Below are 16,223 nucleotides of genomic sequence, written 5' to 3'. Positions count from 1 at the left end.
CAGAATATGTATATTAAAACAAATCTTGATCTCTAGCAACTTTCTAAAAGTTTATAAGAGCAGTATTTAAAATATGTCCATATTTGTACCCACAGTTTGTCAAGCTTTGTACAGATTTTTTGTATTAAGAGGTTGAGAGGTATGTGCAGAATTATAACTAGGAATCCGGGAATATGTGTAGAAACAGTCAGGTAGTGTTAACAAACATTCCCTCCACAGGTCTACCAGGTAAGAGAAGTAGAATGTAGCTGTAAAACAGTTGAAGTATACACTGTGTACAAACATACCACTGCCCAAATCAAGGCCATAGGGTATTGTAATAATACCTGTAGGGTAATGATTAGAGCAATGATCTGAAGGATATACAAGTTGTTAATTGACATCTCTCTCTCCGCCCCACCATATCTGCAACAATAATCTAAACACACAAATCAATGGGTATGTTTTATACCAAACCTACTGTTGGGACATATGTCCTATTATTCAACAAATATTGAAATGTATTTCTATTAATGGTCCATGTTGAAATACTATCATTGGTGGCCTGTTGCTATCAATGTAACCTGCATGCCGTTGTAATGGCCACTGTGGTTCCATATATGCATGCGTTCTGTTTGCTATGCAACTGTTTCAAATCTGTCATTTTGGGTTAATGGGAATATCTATGCATGCTGTCATAACTAATCCTGGATTGTGTTGACTATTACTAACCCACATATGTTCTAAAACTGTAACACCATAGCACGTTTGGGAAGGCCGGTCCCAGTGGACCCACCTCTCCCACCTCATCTGGCCATGGCACCGGGTCCCAGCACATCTGGGACCCACCCCGGGACCTTCATGTCTGCTGGTCCTGCACCATTTTTGGGTGGAACTGCCTCAGGGGATGGGGCTCGTCCCCACTGGGAGTGGACGCAGACAGGTCCAGGGTTTGGTGCATAGTGAGCTCCAAAAGGAGTTTGGAGATCTTCTATGCCAGATTGAGGGCAGAGTGGCACAATTAGAGGGTAAGCCTGCCCCTCCTGCTCAGCCCCTAGCACAGCCACCTTTGGGCCATGACTGCCCATAGGTGGGGACCTCAGTCCCACTGTTTTCATTTGGGGGCTCAAGGGCTTCTGATTTCCAAACGCCCCTCACTGTCCAAGGAGTTTACCCTCAGATGTGTCATATACCTCCTGTATGCTGTCTTGTCTGTCTTGTCTGTCTTCCTACCCAACCTACCTCCCCAAATATACCTACTATCCTTCCCCAACATCCCACTCTCACCTAAAAAAAAAAATCAAAGGGGAATCTGTTCCCCCCCAAAAATTGCCACATACATAGCTGTCCATTTCGCACACATTTCCACTGGATACATGTAATCTGGTCTAATTGGCTTCACAGCATATTATTGTTGTTCTCACCCCTCTCTCAGGGGTTTGAGTGTCCAAATATACCTCCAAATTCAGTATATATGCACAGCTGTTGATATAGAAGAAATGGACAGCTATGGACCTTCCCTACATCCATCCTGCACATCCCTAGCTACTTTCCCTATTGTCTTTCCCTCTGCATGCCCCCTTTTTCACCACTTACCTATCACCCCTTTTTTCTTTTCTTTTAAAGAAATTAGCATGGGGTAAGTGAGAGTAAGCACTTTTAAGCAGTAGTAAGTGGGAATTAAGCCTGTTTGCGTGGCACTAAGCAATGCCTACACAGATTAAGCATGTTTAGGCTACCTGTTTGTAAGCATATTTAACCGGAAGTTATCATTGCTTACCACCGCGCAAACCCACACAAACCCGCTTACAACTGCTTAAAAGTGCCTTAATCACTCTGTATCCAAAAGCCCTTGCTCTGCCCAGCAACAAAATAATCAGCCCTTGCAAGTCTTGAACCCAGGACCCTGCACACCACAGCAATTTACCACTAAGCCATCTGAGCTGTAGATATGTTTGATGTTTTCTCAAACATATCATGCAGCACAATCATTCAATAGTGGGGAAATGCATTTATATATGTATATGTACACACACACACACACACACACACACACACACACATATATATATATATATATATATATATATATATATATATATATATATATACACCGTATTTCCCTGAAAATAAGACTGGGTCTTATACTCTTTCCCCAGTGGAAATACGCATTAAGCCTTATTATCAGGGGATGCCTTATTTCCCCCCATACAACAATCTACATTTATTCATGTACAAAAATCAACATTTATTCATGTACACAAATCGACACTTATTCATGTACAAAAATTGACATTTATTTATGTACACAAATTGACATTTATTTGGTTCTTCTCTGTTATTGGGCAACAGTTCTAAGTAAAGTGTTAACAGTTGTGTGAGAATTCTATATAAACAGTGCAACAAACATTTCAACTTCAGAATATCTACACCTTGGCTTTTATAGTGCAATAATTCATGCTTAACAGAAAGTGCAGAAAAATCTCAATACATGTGTATTGGAGGAGGGGAATAAAACTGAAAGCAGAAGCAATCCATTCTGTTGCCCCAATAATGGAAAAATTATTCACATACAGTCATGTCATCTTCTTCTGGAACATTGTCGTAATTCTCCAACCCCCGAATTCTGGCCTGAATTTCTTGCGACTCAATTTCTTGTAGAACCATTTACCCCAATCTGTCATGCCTAGCAATAGAGCTCTCCTTAAATGAGCACTGCTTGTCCAAGTAGCCTGCTTGTAGTGAATTGGCAGCACAGCTGTCAGTGAGTTTATCCCATGAATTTTTCACCCAAGTCCCAACCTCTTACAGGCTAGGTTTCACAAAGTTACCAGGCTGATTCCTCTCCATTCTATTTTCAATGTAGTCATTGAGTTCCATGGTCCTTGAATGGCTTGTTTATTGCAATATCAAGAGTTTAGAGATAGGCAGTCATTCCTGTGAGAATCATTATTTGATCTAGTCTTCTCTGTACAAGGAATTTCTTCATGCCTTTAGCATGGTGAGTGTTGAATCCCAGACTAGCAGACCTCTTTTGCCACCTCGCAAAACAAGTGGCAGCATTACATCAACCCACTTCCTTATAACTGCTTGTGTGCACCAGGCTTTTTCGGTTTCAAGAATGTAAATGTCTGAAACATGTTCAACCTTATCTTTCTTGCCCTTACTAATAATTAGAGGTGGGGTTTTCTTTCCATCTAGATGAATTGCCAAAATACAGGTAACACTTGCACTCTCGTAACCAGTGGAGAGAATGTAGATTGATGAGGCACCCCTCTGACTAATTGCTGTTAGAGATCCTTGGCCCATAAACACTGCAGTTTCATCCATAGCAATCATGTTGGAGAGTTGATATTTAGAAAAGTCGATGCCATCAACAAAGGACTTGAACAAAAGTGCATGTTTAATAACATCGGTATCTTCCAGCTTGAACAGTGTTGTTGATCTTCTTAGAGACAGTTCATATTGCTGAAGGAAGCTATCCAGCCAATGTTGTGATACTTTGAAATCTTCTGGGGATATTTCTAACTGTGGTGTTATTGCAAAGGCAAATGCTTGAATATCAGCCCTGCATGCAACCAAAGCCTTTGCTTTCCTGTAAGCAATCCATTAGCAGATTATGTCTTCCAGCTCAGGAAATAATGGTTGCCAACCTGATCCACACTTGCACTTCTTAACATTTCCCTCGTCGGCCTGTTGACTGAGGTTATCATTCACTGCACACTATTTTTGGACCATTCAGAGATCTAACTTGGCTGATAATGCAGGTGTACTGAGGGCCACCCCCGGAAGCCAGGTCTGCGATCCCTTCCTCACAGCCCCCAGGGGTGCGGAGATATGGCCGCTGTGGTTTCTCGCATCCGGGACCATCTCCAAGTGCCAGGTCAGTCTCCAGTCCTTCATCTGGCACTGTGGGGATGCCGCCCTGTGAACAGCACCACTCAGGAGGCAAGGGGGCACGTTCCAGAAGGCTCAAAGTGAAGCACATTCATTAGCACCTGTCTCCATTGAGGAAAGAAACAGAGGCATGAGATGAAATGGGCTGAGATGGCGGGACTCAGGGCCATATCCTGTGTGAGTTTGAAAGCCCTAGGTGGAGGGCAAAGGGGAGAACCGGCATCATGGAAGTCTGGATGAGGGTCTGGTTGAGGCCTCGTGGCCCAGCTGAGTTCCACGAGGCTGGGAAGGATCAGAGGGAAGCTCTCCTGAGAGGTTCCAAAGGAAGGGTTGACATATTATGATTTGTTGGCCTCCAGGAGTTATGTAACCCAGGAAAAGAGCTCTCCCACCTCAGTAGAAGTGGAAGCCATGAGGAGGTCCCTCCTGATGGAAGTCCTTAAGGGTGAGAGAGGAGGAAAATGGCCGGGCTGGGAGAGCTGATATGACCTCGCCCAGTACCCGATGGGATCTCCAAAATGTAGTGAAGTCCCTAGAATGGCTCCGGACTTCAAAGGAGGGGGCTTGGAAGTCCTGATGAGAGTGTACCTGCCCCTCAGCAGCCGAGAGGAGTTCCGCAATGGTTGTCGGAATCTGAAGGAGGCCCCCTGAGAGCCTCCGAGGGCACAGGAACCGGGCACGGTTTGGCAGCCTGCAGGGGATATGCGGGAGATGGGGACTGTAGTGCTCTGGACCAGAAAGGAGAGAGACATGGAAGTCTTGATGAGTGGGCCTGCCCTTTGGCAGCTGAAGGGAGTTCCGCTGGGTCAGCTGGGATCAGAGGGAGGTCCCCCTGACAGGCTCTGAGGGCACAGGGACATGGCATGTCTTGGCAGTCTCCAAGAGATAGGTACCCCAGGAAAAGAACCCTCCCACCGGGTAGAAGTGGAAGCCCGGAGGGGGTCCCTTCCCATGGAAGTCTGGAAGGGAGAGGGGAGCAGAAATTTGCTGGGCTGGGAGAGCTCCTGCCTTGGTGAGAGGGGTCCAGAGCATAGCCCCCTCGGGGACGGACGTCCGGATGGGGGAAAGAGGTGGAAAGTGGTTGGGGAGGAAGTGCTCCTGCCCGTGAGAGAGGGTCAGGATCATCCCCCCTCCAGGTGGAAGTCTTTAAGGGAGCTGCTGGTGGAAGGCTGTGAAACCAGGCAAGCTCCTGCCCAGGTGAGAGGGAGCAGGCAGAGCCCCCGTGATAAGTCCTCAACGGAGTGACCGATGGGAGTCTGTGGGGCCCAGAGAGCTCCTGTCAGGCAGAGGGAAGGCTTCTGACCTTACTCAGCACCCAACAGCATCCCCGAAATATTGCAAAGTCCCCGGATCCCCTCTGGATGGGAAAGCAGGGGGGAAGCAGAAGCCCCGATGGGAGCGTTCCTGCCCTTCGGTGGCCGAGGGGAGTTCTGTGGGGCCAGTCAGAATAGGAGGGAAGCCTTCTGAGAGGCTCTCGAGAGCATAGGGACAGGGTACAACTTGGCAGCCTTCATGAGATCTGGGGAAAGACAGGGACCATGATTCTCTGGACCAGAAAGGAAGGGGACATGGAAGTCCTGCTGAGAGTGGGCCTGCCCCTCAGTGGTCAGGGGGAGATCCACAGGGCTGGCCAGGATCAGAGAGAGGTTCCCCTGAGAGGCTCCGAGGGCATGGGGACAGGGCATGGTTTGGCAGCCTGCAGGGAATATGCAGGAGTCTGGGACTGTGGTGCTCTGGACCAGAAAGGAGGGGGATGTGAAAGTCCCAGTGAGAGTGGGCCTGCCCCTCGATGGCTGAGGGGAGTTCTTTGGGGCTAGCTGGGATCAGAGGAAGGTCCCCCTGAGAGGCTCCGAGGGCATGGGGACACAGCACGGCTTGGCAGCCTTCAAGAGATATGTAACCCGGAAAAAGAGCCCTCTCGCTGGGTAGAATTGGAAGCCCAGAAGGGGAGTCCATCCCAGTGGAGTCTGGAAGGGGGACAGAGTTGGAAGGTGGTCAGGCAGGGAGAGCTCCTGCCTAGGTGAGAGGATACACATCATGCCCCCCAGTGGGAAGGAAGTCCTTAAGGAAGTAAGGAAGCATCTGGCGGAAGGCTGCGGGACCAGGAGTGCTCTTGCCTGGGTGAGCGGGGTCAGGTAGCACCCCCCACAATGGAAGTCCTCAAGGGAACAGCTGGCATAGGGCTGCAGGGTCTGGAGTGCTACTGCTTGGGTGAGCAGGTTAGGTGGAGCCACCCCATGATGGAAGTCCTCAAGGGAGCATCTGGCAGACAGCTGTGGGCCTAGAGAGCTCCTGCCAGGCAGGGGGAAGGCATCCAACCTCACCCGGTACCCGACGGCATCCCTGAAATGTTGCAACATCCCCAGAATGGCTCTGGACCGGAAAGAAGGCATGCTTCAAAGTCCAGATGAGACCGTGCCTGCCCCTCAGTGGCCAAGGGGAGTTCCGCAAGGGCAGCCAGGATCTAAGGGATGTCCCCCTGAAAGGTTCCAAGGGCATGGGGACATGGCATTTTTTGGCAGCCTGCAGGGGAGATGGAGGTGGCGGGGTCCCAAGACTAGCCTTGGGCCGCGGCCGAGTAAAGAGGTATCTCTGCAGGGTCGAACGGGAGGGCCGCCATGGTAGGCCCTGACAGAAATCCTTAAGTGAGTTGCATGCAGAGGGCTGCAGGGCCCGGAGAGCTCCTGGCCAGGCAGAAGCATTTGACTCCATCCTGTTCTGAAAGGCATCTTCGAAAAATCACAAAGTCCCCAGAATAGCTTTGGATTGGAAAGAAGGTGGACTCAGAAGTCTGTATGAGAGTGGATCTGCCCCTCTGAGGCTGAGGGGAATTCCGCCGGGTGGTTTCACCCTGCACATTTGCTCCCCGATCACCTGGTGGGCACATGTGATCTGGCACAATTTGGCAGCCTCCAGGATTTAAGGGATGATGGGGCATCTCGTGAGAGTGCGAGTCTGGGTCACAGCCCCGGGGAGAACTTCCTGCCAGGTATTTGCATGGGGTTGAGGCATCCTCATGGGCCTCTTCCTCTCGGCTGGAAGTCCGTATGACAACTGATCTGCCCCTCAGTGTCTGAGGGGAGTTCCACGGGGCTAGTCGCACCCTGCAGGTTCACTCCCCAGATCGCCCGACAAGCACACATGATCCAGCACAATTTGGCAGCCTCCAGGAGTTAAGGGATGATGGGGCTTCTCATCAGAGTGCAAGTCCGGGTTCTAGCCCCGTGGGAGAATGCCCTGCCAGGTGTCTGTGTGGGGTCATGGCACCCTCACAGGCCTCTTCCTACCAGCTGGAAGTCTGTATGAGAGCAATCTGTCCCTCAGCAGCTGAGGGAAGTTCTGCGGGGCCATTCGCACCCTGCAAGTTCACTTCCCTGATCGTCCAGTGGGTACACATGATCCGGCATGATTTGGCAGCATCCAGGAGTTAAGGGACAACGGGGCATCCCGTCAGAGTCCGGGTCCCAGCCCCTGGTGATGTCCCACCAGGTGTCCGCATGGGATTGAGGTGCCTTTACCCACTGTCCATCGATCGATCTGGCCGACTGACTCCCAGTGGTGGAGGGCCCCTGTAGCATGGCTCTGTGGGTCATGGCTTGCAGGTTGAACTTCTCCTCCCTGGGAGTTAGGTGTGGGTGGGGGTGTGGTGCATTCCATGCCCCTCAGGGTGGAAGTTGAGGCGAGATCAATGAGCCTGGGCCATAATGAAGGAGTCTTGTGACACGGCCACCATTCCCTAGCATCTGTGCATGGCCAAAGTGTGGGGGGGGGCTCTCTCCCACTTTTCTCTCGATCTGAGCGCTGACACACACTGCGCTGGCCCACAGCTCTCAAAGTTTATGGTTGCCAATCCATGATCAGCACCAGGGATACCCCCTCCATGGAGAGAGGGACCCCTCCTGTTGGCGGAGGTGTGGGCTCCATCCCTCCTCTCTGACCGCCCACCGAGGTGCTCCTATCTGGTTGATCCTGCCAGTAGCATATGCTTGTCTCAAAGATTAAGCTATGCAAGTCTCAGTGCACACTGATGCTACAGTGAAACTGCAAATAGCTCATTAAATCAGTTATAGTTCCTTTGATCGCTCCACCATAACTTGGATAACTGTGTTAATTCTAGAGTTAATACATGCTGACAAGTGCTGACCTCCGGTGATGTGTGCATTTATCAGACCAAAACAAATCTGGGTCTCATCCCAGCAGCTTTGCTGACTCTAGATAAACTCTGGCTGATAGAGTGCCCTCATGGTGGCTCCGCCAGGTCTGCTCTTCAAATTTTCCCTTAAGGAAGCTCTACTCTTAGTATAATCAGACTACTCACTATATTATAAACCTAGCACTTGTTCTCAATACTTCTCTACTAAGTAAGCACTCTCGTACTAAGTAAAGCACTACATCTACTTACCACCCCTGTGAATAACCACTTCCCTTAAAGGTACAGCACTCCCTTATACTGTTCTAGCATGTCGAGTGGTAGATTACTGGCATCCTCTCCAGTTCAGCTGGTCAATCTGGGTATCTTGAGACAATGCTACAATTGTCTCATGTACACAGACAACCCTCTCCTCCTCCCAACAAACACAAATACATGTGAGAGATGCAACTATATAGCCAAACTGGAGGCTGAACTCTCTCAACTCAGGGCTGGCATGACCAGACAGGAGGAGATGGTAACCACACACACAACAATCCCAGTCCCACATAGACCTACCACAACTGCAAACCAAACACATAAAACACAAAGACATACTGGAGGCTCTAATAAAAACTTACCAAAACAACAGAGGCTCCCAAAGCAGACATCCAAAAATCCACCACCTCAAAACAAAACACATGCAACACATACTTCAATAAATCAGTGTGTCAACCAATCACAGCCCTTAAGGCCAAACACCTTGCCTGATACACTAGTAATAGGTGACTCTATAGTCAGACACACTGATGTCCCACTGACCAGGCTGAACAAGGAGAGGGAGACTGTGAGCTGTCTATCGAGCTAGGATCCGCCACATAACACACACACTCAAGTCACTCCAAAGCAAGTACAAATATGACTCCGTCATTGTCCATGCTGGTGTGAATGACCTGAGACGCACCTCCCTGGACTACATGAAAAGAGACATAGAGGAGCTCTCCGATTATGTAGCCCAGGCTGGTATGACCCTGACCCTGAGCAACATCTTGCCCTCACCAAGAATGATACCACAATACAAAGACAAGATGATCAGCTTTAATAATTGGCTCAAGTACTGGTGTCATTCTAAGGGGATCCAATGTCTGTCTGCCTGGGATGACATGTTGGACAAGCCACGCTGCTTCGCAAGGGATGGCTTACACCTGTCACCACTGGGCTTCCAGATATTGGCTAAGGCTCTTGCCACCCCCATAGTGCCTTTTTAGGCAAGGCTCAAAAGACAAACCCACCTCCTTAGAAAACAAAAATGGAAAAAAACTAAGGGTAATGCTGCTCAATGCCAAAAGTCTAAATCTCAAGATGCAGGCACTTGATGCACTCCTCAGCATGGAGAACATTGACGTCTGTGCAGTAACTGAAACCTGGTTCAAGGCTCCTGAGAGCACCCCAGTGCTACCAGGCTATACCTCGTATCATGCTTTTCGGCCCCAAAACCTGGGACGAACCACAAAGGGAGGGGGAGTGTCCATATTCATCAAGGACACCCACACCTCCAGGTTAGTAGCAACACATGAAGCATCACAGACCATACAGGTGCAACTAACCATAGGCAAAACTGCTATACAACTGGTAGCATGTTACAGACCACCCTCCCAATCTGAAGAACCCCACTCAGCCTTCCTGAAGACATTGGAGGATATGAATGTATCACAAAATACCATCATACTGGGAGACTTCAACTACCCAAACATAGATTGGGTACATTATTCTAGCCCTAATACCCTAGCCCAAAGGTTACTGGAATTCATAAATTCAAATGCACTGGAACAACTAGTCACCTCTCCCACTAGGGGAGATAATATACTAGACCTGATCATCACAAACATGGGGACAAAATGCTCCACACCAGAAGTATACCCCTCACTAGTGAGATCTGACCACAAACTAATCACCCTGGATATACATATCCCACCTCCACCCCCAGCACAAAAGACCACAGTGAAAAACTTCTCAAAAGCAGACTTCACTCTTCTTAAGACTGAGATGGTATCCTTTAAGCCCACCGTGCCAGTGGATACCATATCCCACAATGCCGAATCCTTCACAAATGTTTTCTATGGACATCTCCAAGAATGCATGGATCATGCAATCCCAAATAAATCCAAGTCCCTCTCCAACAAAGGTAAGCGTCCTGTCTTTTGGATCTCAGGAATAAACAAATTGTATAACAAAAGAAGGAAGCTACTGCACGTCAGAGCAAAATCCCATGAAGGGAAGACATCTCTGATCAACATTAGCAGAAAACTACATTCTCTCATAAAAATATCCAAGGCCAACTTTGAGAGAAAAATCGCTAAGGACACTAAAGATAACCACAAAGCCTTCTTCAGCTATGTTAGAAACCTGGGCGGAAACCCTCAGATATGCTCAGAGTTGGTTCACAACAACAAAAAATACACTGAACCCACAGATATTGCCAACATTCTGGCTGACAGGTTCAATGCAAATTTCTCCCCTCCCTCACCCCCAAAAGAAGAAATACTTATCCCAGCTGAATGAAATCTCCCTGTCATCTCAGATGTCCAAGTGATAACCACCCTAAACAAAGCAAAAAACACAGCATCAATGGGACCTGACGGTATCCCGGGTTGTGTGTTACGTAAACTCCAAGAGGAGCTAAACCCACACATAAAAATGCTATTTAACCTTAGCCTTACTTCGGGATATGTACCTGAACACTGGCGTACAGCAGCAGTGGTTCCACTTCACAAGGGGGGTGCCTCTACAGACCCTGGAAACTACCACCCCATAAGCTTAACCAGCCTGGTCTGCAAAGCTATGGAAAGAATCATTATGGAACTCATAAACAGAGACATAGGGGACCTACAGACACTTGACCCCACCCAGTTCAGCTTTGTAAAGGGCAGATCCTGCCTTTTAAACCTGGTTGACTTTTTCAAAACAGTCACTAGAGCCATTGATGAGGGCAAAGCAGTCCATACAGCATACCTGGACTTGGCTAAGGCCTTCGACACAATACCCCACTCAGGCATCATAGATAAGCTCAACAGCTTAAAAGTAAACCCTTATGTCACTAGATGGGTTGCAAACTGGCTAAAGGACAGAACCCATAAAGTTAAAATTGCTGGAGCAATGTCAGACTCAAAGCCAGTCACAAGTGGTGTCCCACAGGGATCTGTCCTGGGACCCCTCTTGTTCGGCATTTATTTCTCAGATGTTAAAGCAAACATGGGAGGGCTGTGGCTGACAAAGTTCGCAGATGACTGCAAACTAGGTGCCATAGTCGATACACCAGCAGACACATACATCCTACAAAAAGGACTCACAGAAACAGACAAATGGTGCCGGAGTCACGGCCTTAAACTAAATGCCAAAAAATGTATAGTCATCCCCTTTGGGAAAAACAAAGTACCCACAAATTATCACATAGACAGCAACCCACTGAGTACAGAAAAAGTAATCAGAGACCTAGGGACCCAAGTCGACAGCGACCTCTCATTTGACACCCACGTTGCCAAAGTAGTTAGAAAAACATTCTACCTTGCACACCTCATCATGAAGGGATTCACATCCAGATCCAAGGATGTCATTGTACCCCTATATTCCTCCCTCATCAGACCCATGATTGAGTACAATGCCCCATTTGGTATGTACCTCACCCGGCATTTGCAACAGCTGGAGAGACCACAAAAGTACCTCACCAAGAGGATCAAGGGTCTCCAACATATGTCTTATTCTGCCAGACTAAAGAAACTTAAGCTCTATTCAGTAACATACTGCCTGCTCAGAGGTGATCTCTGCCTGACGTACAAGGCCATGTCCAATCAGGATCTGATGGACATGCTCCACCTCAAAAAATCCAAATCCATCAGGACCACGAGAGCTAAAGACTTAAACCTTGGCACAAGTATGAATAGGACATTCTGGAGGGATAGATTCATAACCCAGAGGCTTCCCATGCTTTGGAACAAGATCCCAGTTCGTATTAGGCAGAGCTCCTTACTGACTCTCTTCAAGAGAAATCTTGATGGGTGGATGGGAGATCGTAAGTTTACCCCAGGGGTCACATCTGTGTCACTGCTAGACAGGGGCACAGTAAACTAATTCTATTATATAAGGGGACCTTCATTGTGTCACTACTAGACAGAGGCACAGTATTCTAAATTTATTCTGTTCATTTTATGTACCATTTCATGGGGTGGCAAAAGCCACATCACTATGGCTAGGCTTACAAATGCCCCAGGGCAGATAGCCTAGTACTATACTATGAAACTATACTATGAAACTATGTCTGCCCTATCAATTTTCAGTGGTACTATCTGTGCCTACCATGGTGGCCAGAGGTAACAGGGAATCAGGGTTCAATTCTAGAGAGGGAGCCTGAGAAATGGCTACCACATCCAAGGAAGGCAGCAGGCTCGCAAATTACCCACTCCTGCTCGGGGAGGTAATGACAAAAAATAAAAATACAGGACTCTTTTGAGGCCCTGTAATTGGAATGAGTACACTTAAAATCCTTTAATGAGGATCTATTGGAGGGCAAGTCTTGTGCCAGCAGCCACAGTAATTCCAGCTCCAATAGCTTATATTAAAGTTGATGCAGTTAAAAAGCTTGTAGTTGGATCTTGAGATCGGGCTGGCAGTCTACCATGATGTGAGCTACCGCCTGTCCCAGCTTCTGCCTCTTGGTGGTTCCTCGATGCTTTTAACTGTGTCCCGGGAGCATTTACTTTGAAAAAATTAGAGTGTTCAAAGCAGGCCGGTCGCCTAAATACTTCAGCTAGGAATAATGGAATAGGACTCCGGTTCTATTTTGTTGGTTTTCAGAACTGGAGCCATGATTAAGAGGGCTGACCGGGGGCATTCGTATTGTGCCACCAGAGGTGAAATTCTTGGACCGGCACAAGACGAATGAAAGTGAAAGCATTTTCCAAGAATGTTTTCATTAATCAAGAATGAAAGGCGAAGGTTTGAAGATGATCAGATACCATCGTAGTTCCGACCATAAACTATGCCGACTAGCAATCTGGTGGCATTATTCCCATGACCCACCGGGGAGCTTCTGACAAACCAAAATCTTTGGGTTCCTCGGAGAGTATGGTTGCAAAGCTGAAACTTAAAGGAATTGATGGAAGGGCACCACCACGAGTGGAACTTGCAGCTTAATTTGACTCAACATGGGAAACCTCACCCGGCCTGAACACGGAAAGAATTGACAGATTGATAGCTCTTTCTTGATTCTATGGGTGGTGGTGCATGGCCGTTCTTAGCTGGTAGAGTGATTTGTCTGGTTAATTCCAATAATGAATGAGACTCTGCCATGCTAACTAGTTATGCAGCCCAGTGTGGTCGTCTCCAACTTCTTCGAGGGACAAGTGGCTTTCAGCCACACGAGATTGAGCAATAACAGGTCTGTGATGCCCTTAGATGTCCAGGGCTGCACACATGCTACACTGAATGGATCAGTGTGTGTCTCCCCTTGGCCAACAGGTTCAGGTAATCCACTGAACCCCATTCATGATAGGGACTGTATATTGTAATTATTCCCCACGAGCGAACAGTTCCCAATAAGTGCAGGTCATAAGCTCGCATTGATTAAGTCCCTGCCCTTTGTACACACCGCCTGTCACTACTATCAATTGGATGGTTTAGTGAGGTCCTCGGATTGGCCCCACTGGAGTTGGTTATGGCTCTGGTGGTGTGCCAAGAAGATGATCAAACTTTACTATCTAGAGGAAGTAAAAGTGGTAACAAGGTCTCCGTAGGTGAACCTGTGGAAGGATCATTAACATGGAGGGCCCTGGGATGGCGCCATCCTCAGGTACCAGGGCCTCTCCTCACTCCACTGCCCTGACCCTCTACATCTCTCTGTCTCTCTCTGACTCCTTTCTCTCCGTGCACCCTGGTGGAGGCCAGTGGGACTGAGTCTGTGGCTCCCGGAGGGCGGGAGGGAGAGGAGAGGGAGTGAGAGGAGGGGTGGTGTCTATCCTCCCTCACCTCCCAGCGACAGGAGGGGGGTCCCATCTGTGCATAGGGAGGTGCGGGCATTCCTTTGCTGTCCTGAGGGGATGGTGGTGGAGGATGCACCTGGCCCAGCTGTGCAGTCTGACGTGTGCCCTGGAGGTGGCTGGCTCCCCATGTGATAGGGGGAGGGAGAGGGTGCCATCCCAGAAGGGGGGCAGTGGCCTCCCCACTGGCCATCCAGGGCCACTCCTGGGGGTGGCACACCAGAGTACACTCCCCTCGATGTCGGTCATGGGTACCTGTGGAGGATGCCCGGCTCCACATGGGGCATCAGTTCAAAGACCAGGAAGGTTGGCAGTGTGGCCATGTGCAGACCACTGTGGGACTCCCTGCCGTCCTGTGGCATGGGGCCAGGAACCCTGGTCTGGGCACCAGCGACGATGCCTGTGAAACCTTGTGAGCTTATCTCAAGGTGCGATGCCGTGCAGGCAGCAGTGCCCTAGGTGAATGATAACTGTATGACTCTGAGCGGTGGATCACTCAGCTTGTGCGTCGATGAAGAACACACCTAGCTGTGAGAACTAATGTGAATTGCAGGACACACTGATCATTGACACTTCAAATGCACTTTGTGGCCCCTGGTTACTCCCGAGGCTACACCTGTCTGAGGGTCATTGTGCCTTCCTTCACCCCCAGGGGTGTCTGGCCCCCATCGAGGGTGCAGCTGATTAGTCGAGGGAGCCTGCCGCAGGTTCCCCCATCCCCCCGGGGAGAAACGCAGATGGAGGAGAGGAGTCCCCCGCTACCCAAAGCCGGGAAGCCCTTCCGAGGATGGGAGGGAGCAGGCGTGTGTCTGGCCCACCCCCCCGGAGGCTGTCGGTGGTACCGCCACCAGGCTGCCCTCCTGGAGTAGAGCCTGCACCTGCTGACTGGTTCACATGTGCCGGGGCCATGTCATCCATCCTCCTCCACTGCAGCAGGTGCGCAGGGGCCAGGGGAGGAAGGTAGTCCGTCCGCCCCGAGGCCCTCACCTCAGGTCAGACGTGGTGACCTGCCGAATTTAAGCATATTACTAAATGGAGGAAAAGAAACTAACCAGGATTCCCTCAGTAACAGCAAGTGAAAAGGGAAGGGCCCAACACTGAATACCCACCCAAGCGATGGGCATAGAGAAATGTGGCGTACGGAAGTCCATCTCCCCAGCGCCGCCAAGGGGGCCCAAGTCCGTGTGATCGAGGCTCAACCCGTGGATGGTGTGAGGCCAATGGCGACCCCCGGCATGTTAAGATCAGGTCTTCCTGGAGTTGGGTTGTTTGTGAATGCAGCCCAAAGTGGGTGGTAAACTCCATCTAAGGCTAAACACCAACACGAGACTGATAGCGGACAAGTACCATAAGGGGAAAGTTGAAAAGAACTTTGAAGAGAGAGTTCAGGAGGGCGTGAAACTGTTCAGAGGTAAATGGATGGGGTCCAGATGGTCTGCCCGGAGGATTTAACTTGGCGACCACCCAGGTGAGGTGGATCCCCCTCTCCCAGTGCGCAGTCCACCGTTCGGCACACTTCCTCTGCTGTGGTGTGCAGCAACCATCTCCAGGTCGGCCAGGAAGGCTGCGTGGAACATGGCTCCTCTCCTGGAGGGGAGTGTTACAGCCCATGGCATCAGCCCTTGTTGTGCCCTGGGGTCATGGGAGATGACCGTTACACCCACCCCCACCCTCAGGGCAGGGGCCCCCAGCTCCCAGCAGGACTGTCGACTGGGCCAGACTGCCCTCAGTGTGGCCTGCCTGCATCCCTCCACCAGGCCAGTGGGCTCACCTCGGGTGCCCAGGCTTCCCGGCATCATCATGATCCACCAGTCCCATTTTGAAACACAGACCAAGGAGTCTAACAGGTGCGCAAGTCTGAGCATTGGCAGGAGACCCCACAGTGCAATGAAAGTAAGGGCTGGCACCACCAGCTGAGGGGGGATCCCCCACCCCACATGGGGGGGCACACTGCTGGCCTGTCTCACCAATCTGGTCAGGGAGGTGGAGTGTGAGCACACCTGGTGGGACCCGAAAGATGGTGAACTATGCCTGGGCAGGGCGAAGCCAGAAAAAACTGTGCTGGAGGTCTGTAGCAGTCCTGATGTGCAAATTGTTCATCCGACCTGGGTATAGGGGCGAAAGACTAATCAAACCATCTAGTAGCTAGTTCCCTCCAAAGTTTCCCTCAGGATAGCTGACGCTCG

At 49.7% G+C, this 16,223-nt stretch overlaps 1 non-coding gene and 1 pseudogene across 1 annotated transcript in view; both read left to right on the top strand.

Moving 5' to 3' along the window:
• Positions 1-14,513: 14,513 nt before the first annotated feature.
• On the top strand, positions 14,514-14,667 carry LOC122807386 (annotated as a pseudogene).
• A 353-nt stretch (positions 14,668-15,020) lies between these two features.
• Positions 15,021-16,223, top strand: part of LOC122807371 — a 3,743-nt gene continuing 2,540 nt past the window's right edge. Inside the window, exon 1 of the ribosomal RNA XR_006365675.1 lies at positions 15,021-16,223. This exon is cut by the window's right edge and continues 2,540 nt beyond it. This is a non-coding gene — a ribosomal RNA (28S ribosomal RNA).

Source organism: Protopterus annectens, chromosome 7.part0 (assembly GCF_019279795.1).
Source record: "Protopterus annectens isolate FY-2018-M chromosome 7.part0, PAN1.0, whole genome shotgun sequence".
Lineage (NCBI taxonomy): Eukaryota > Metazoa > Chordata > Ceratodontiformes > Protopteridae > Protopterus > Protopterus annectens.
This window is presented reverse-complemented; position numbering and strand designations above follow the sequence as displayed.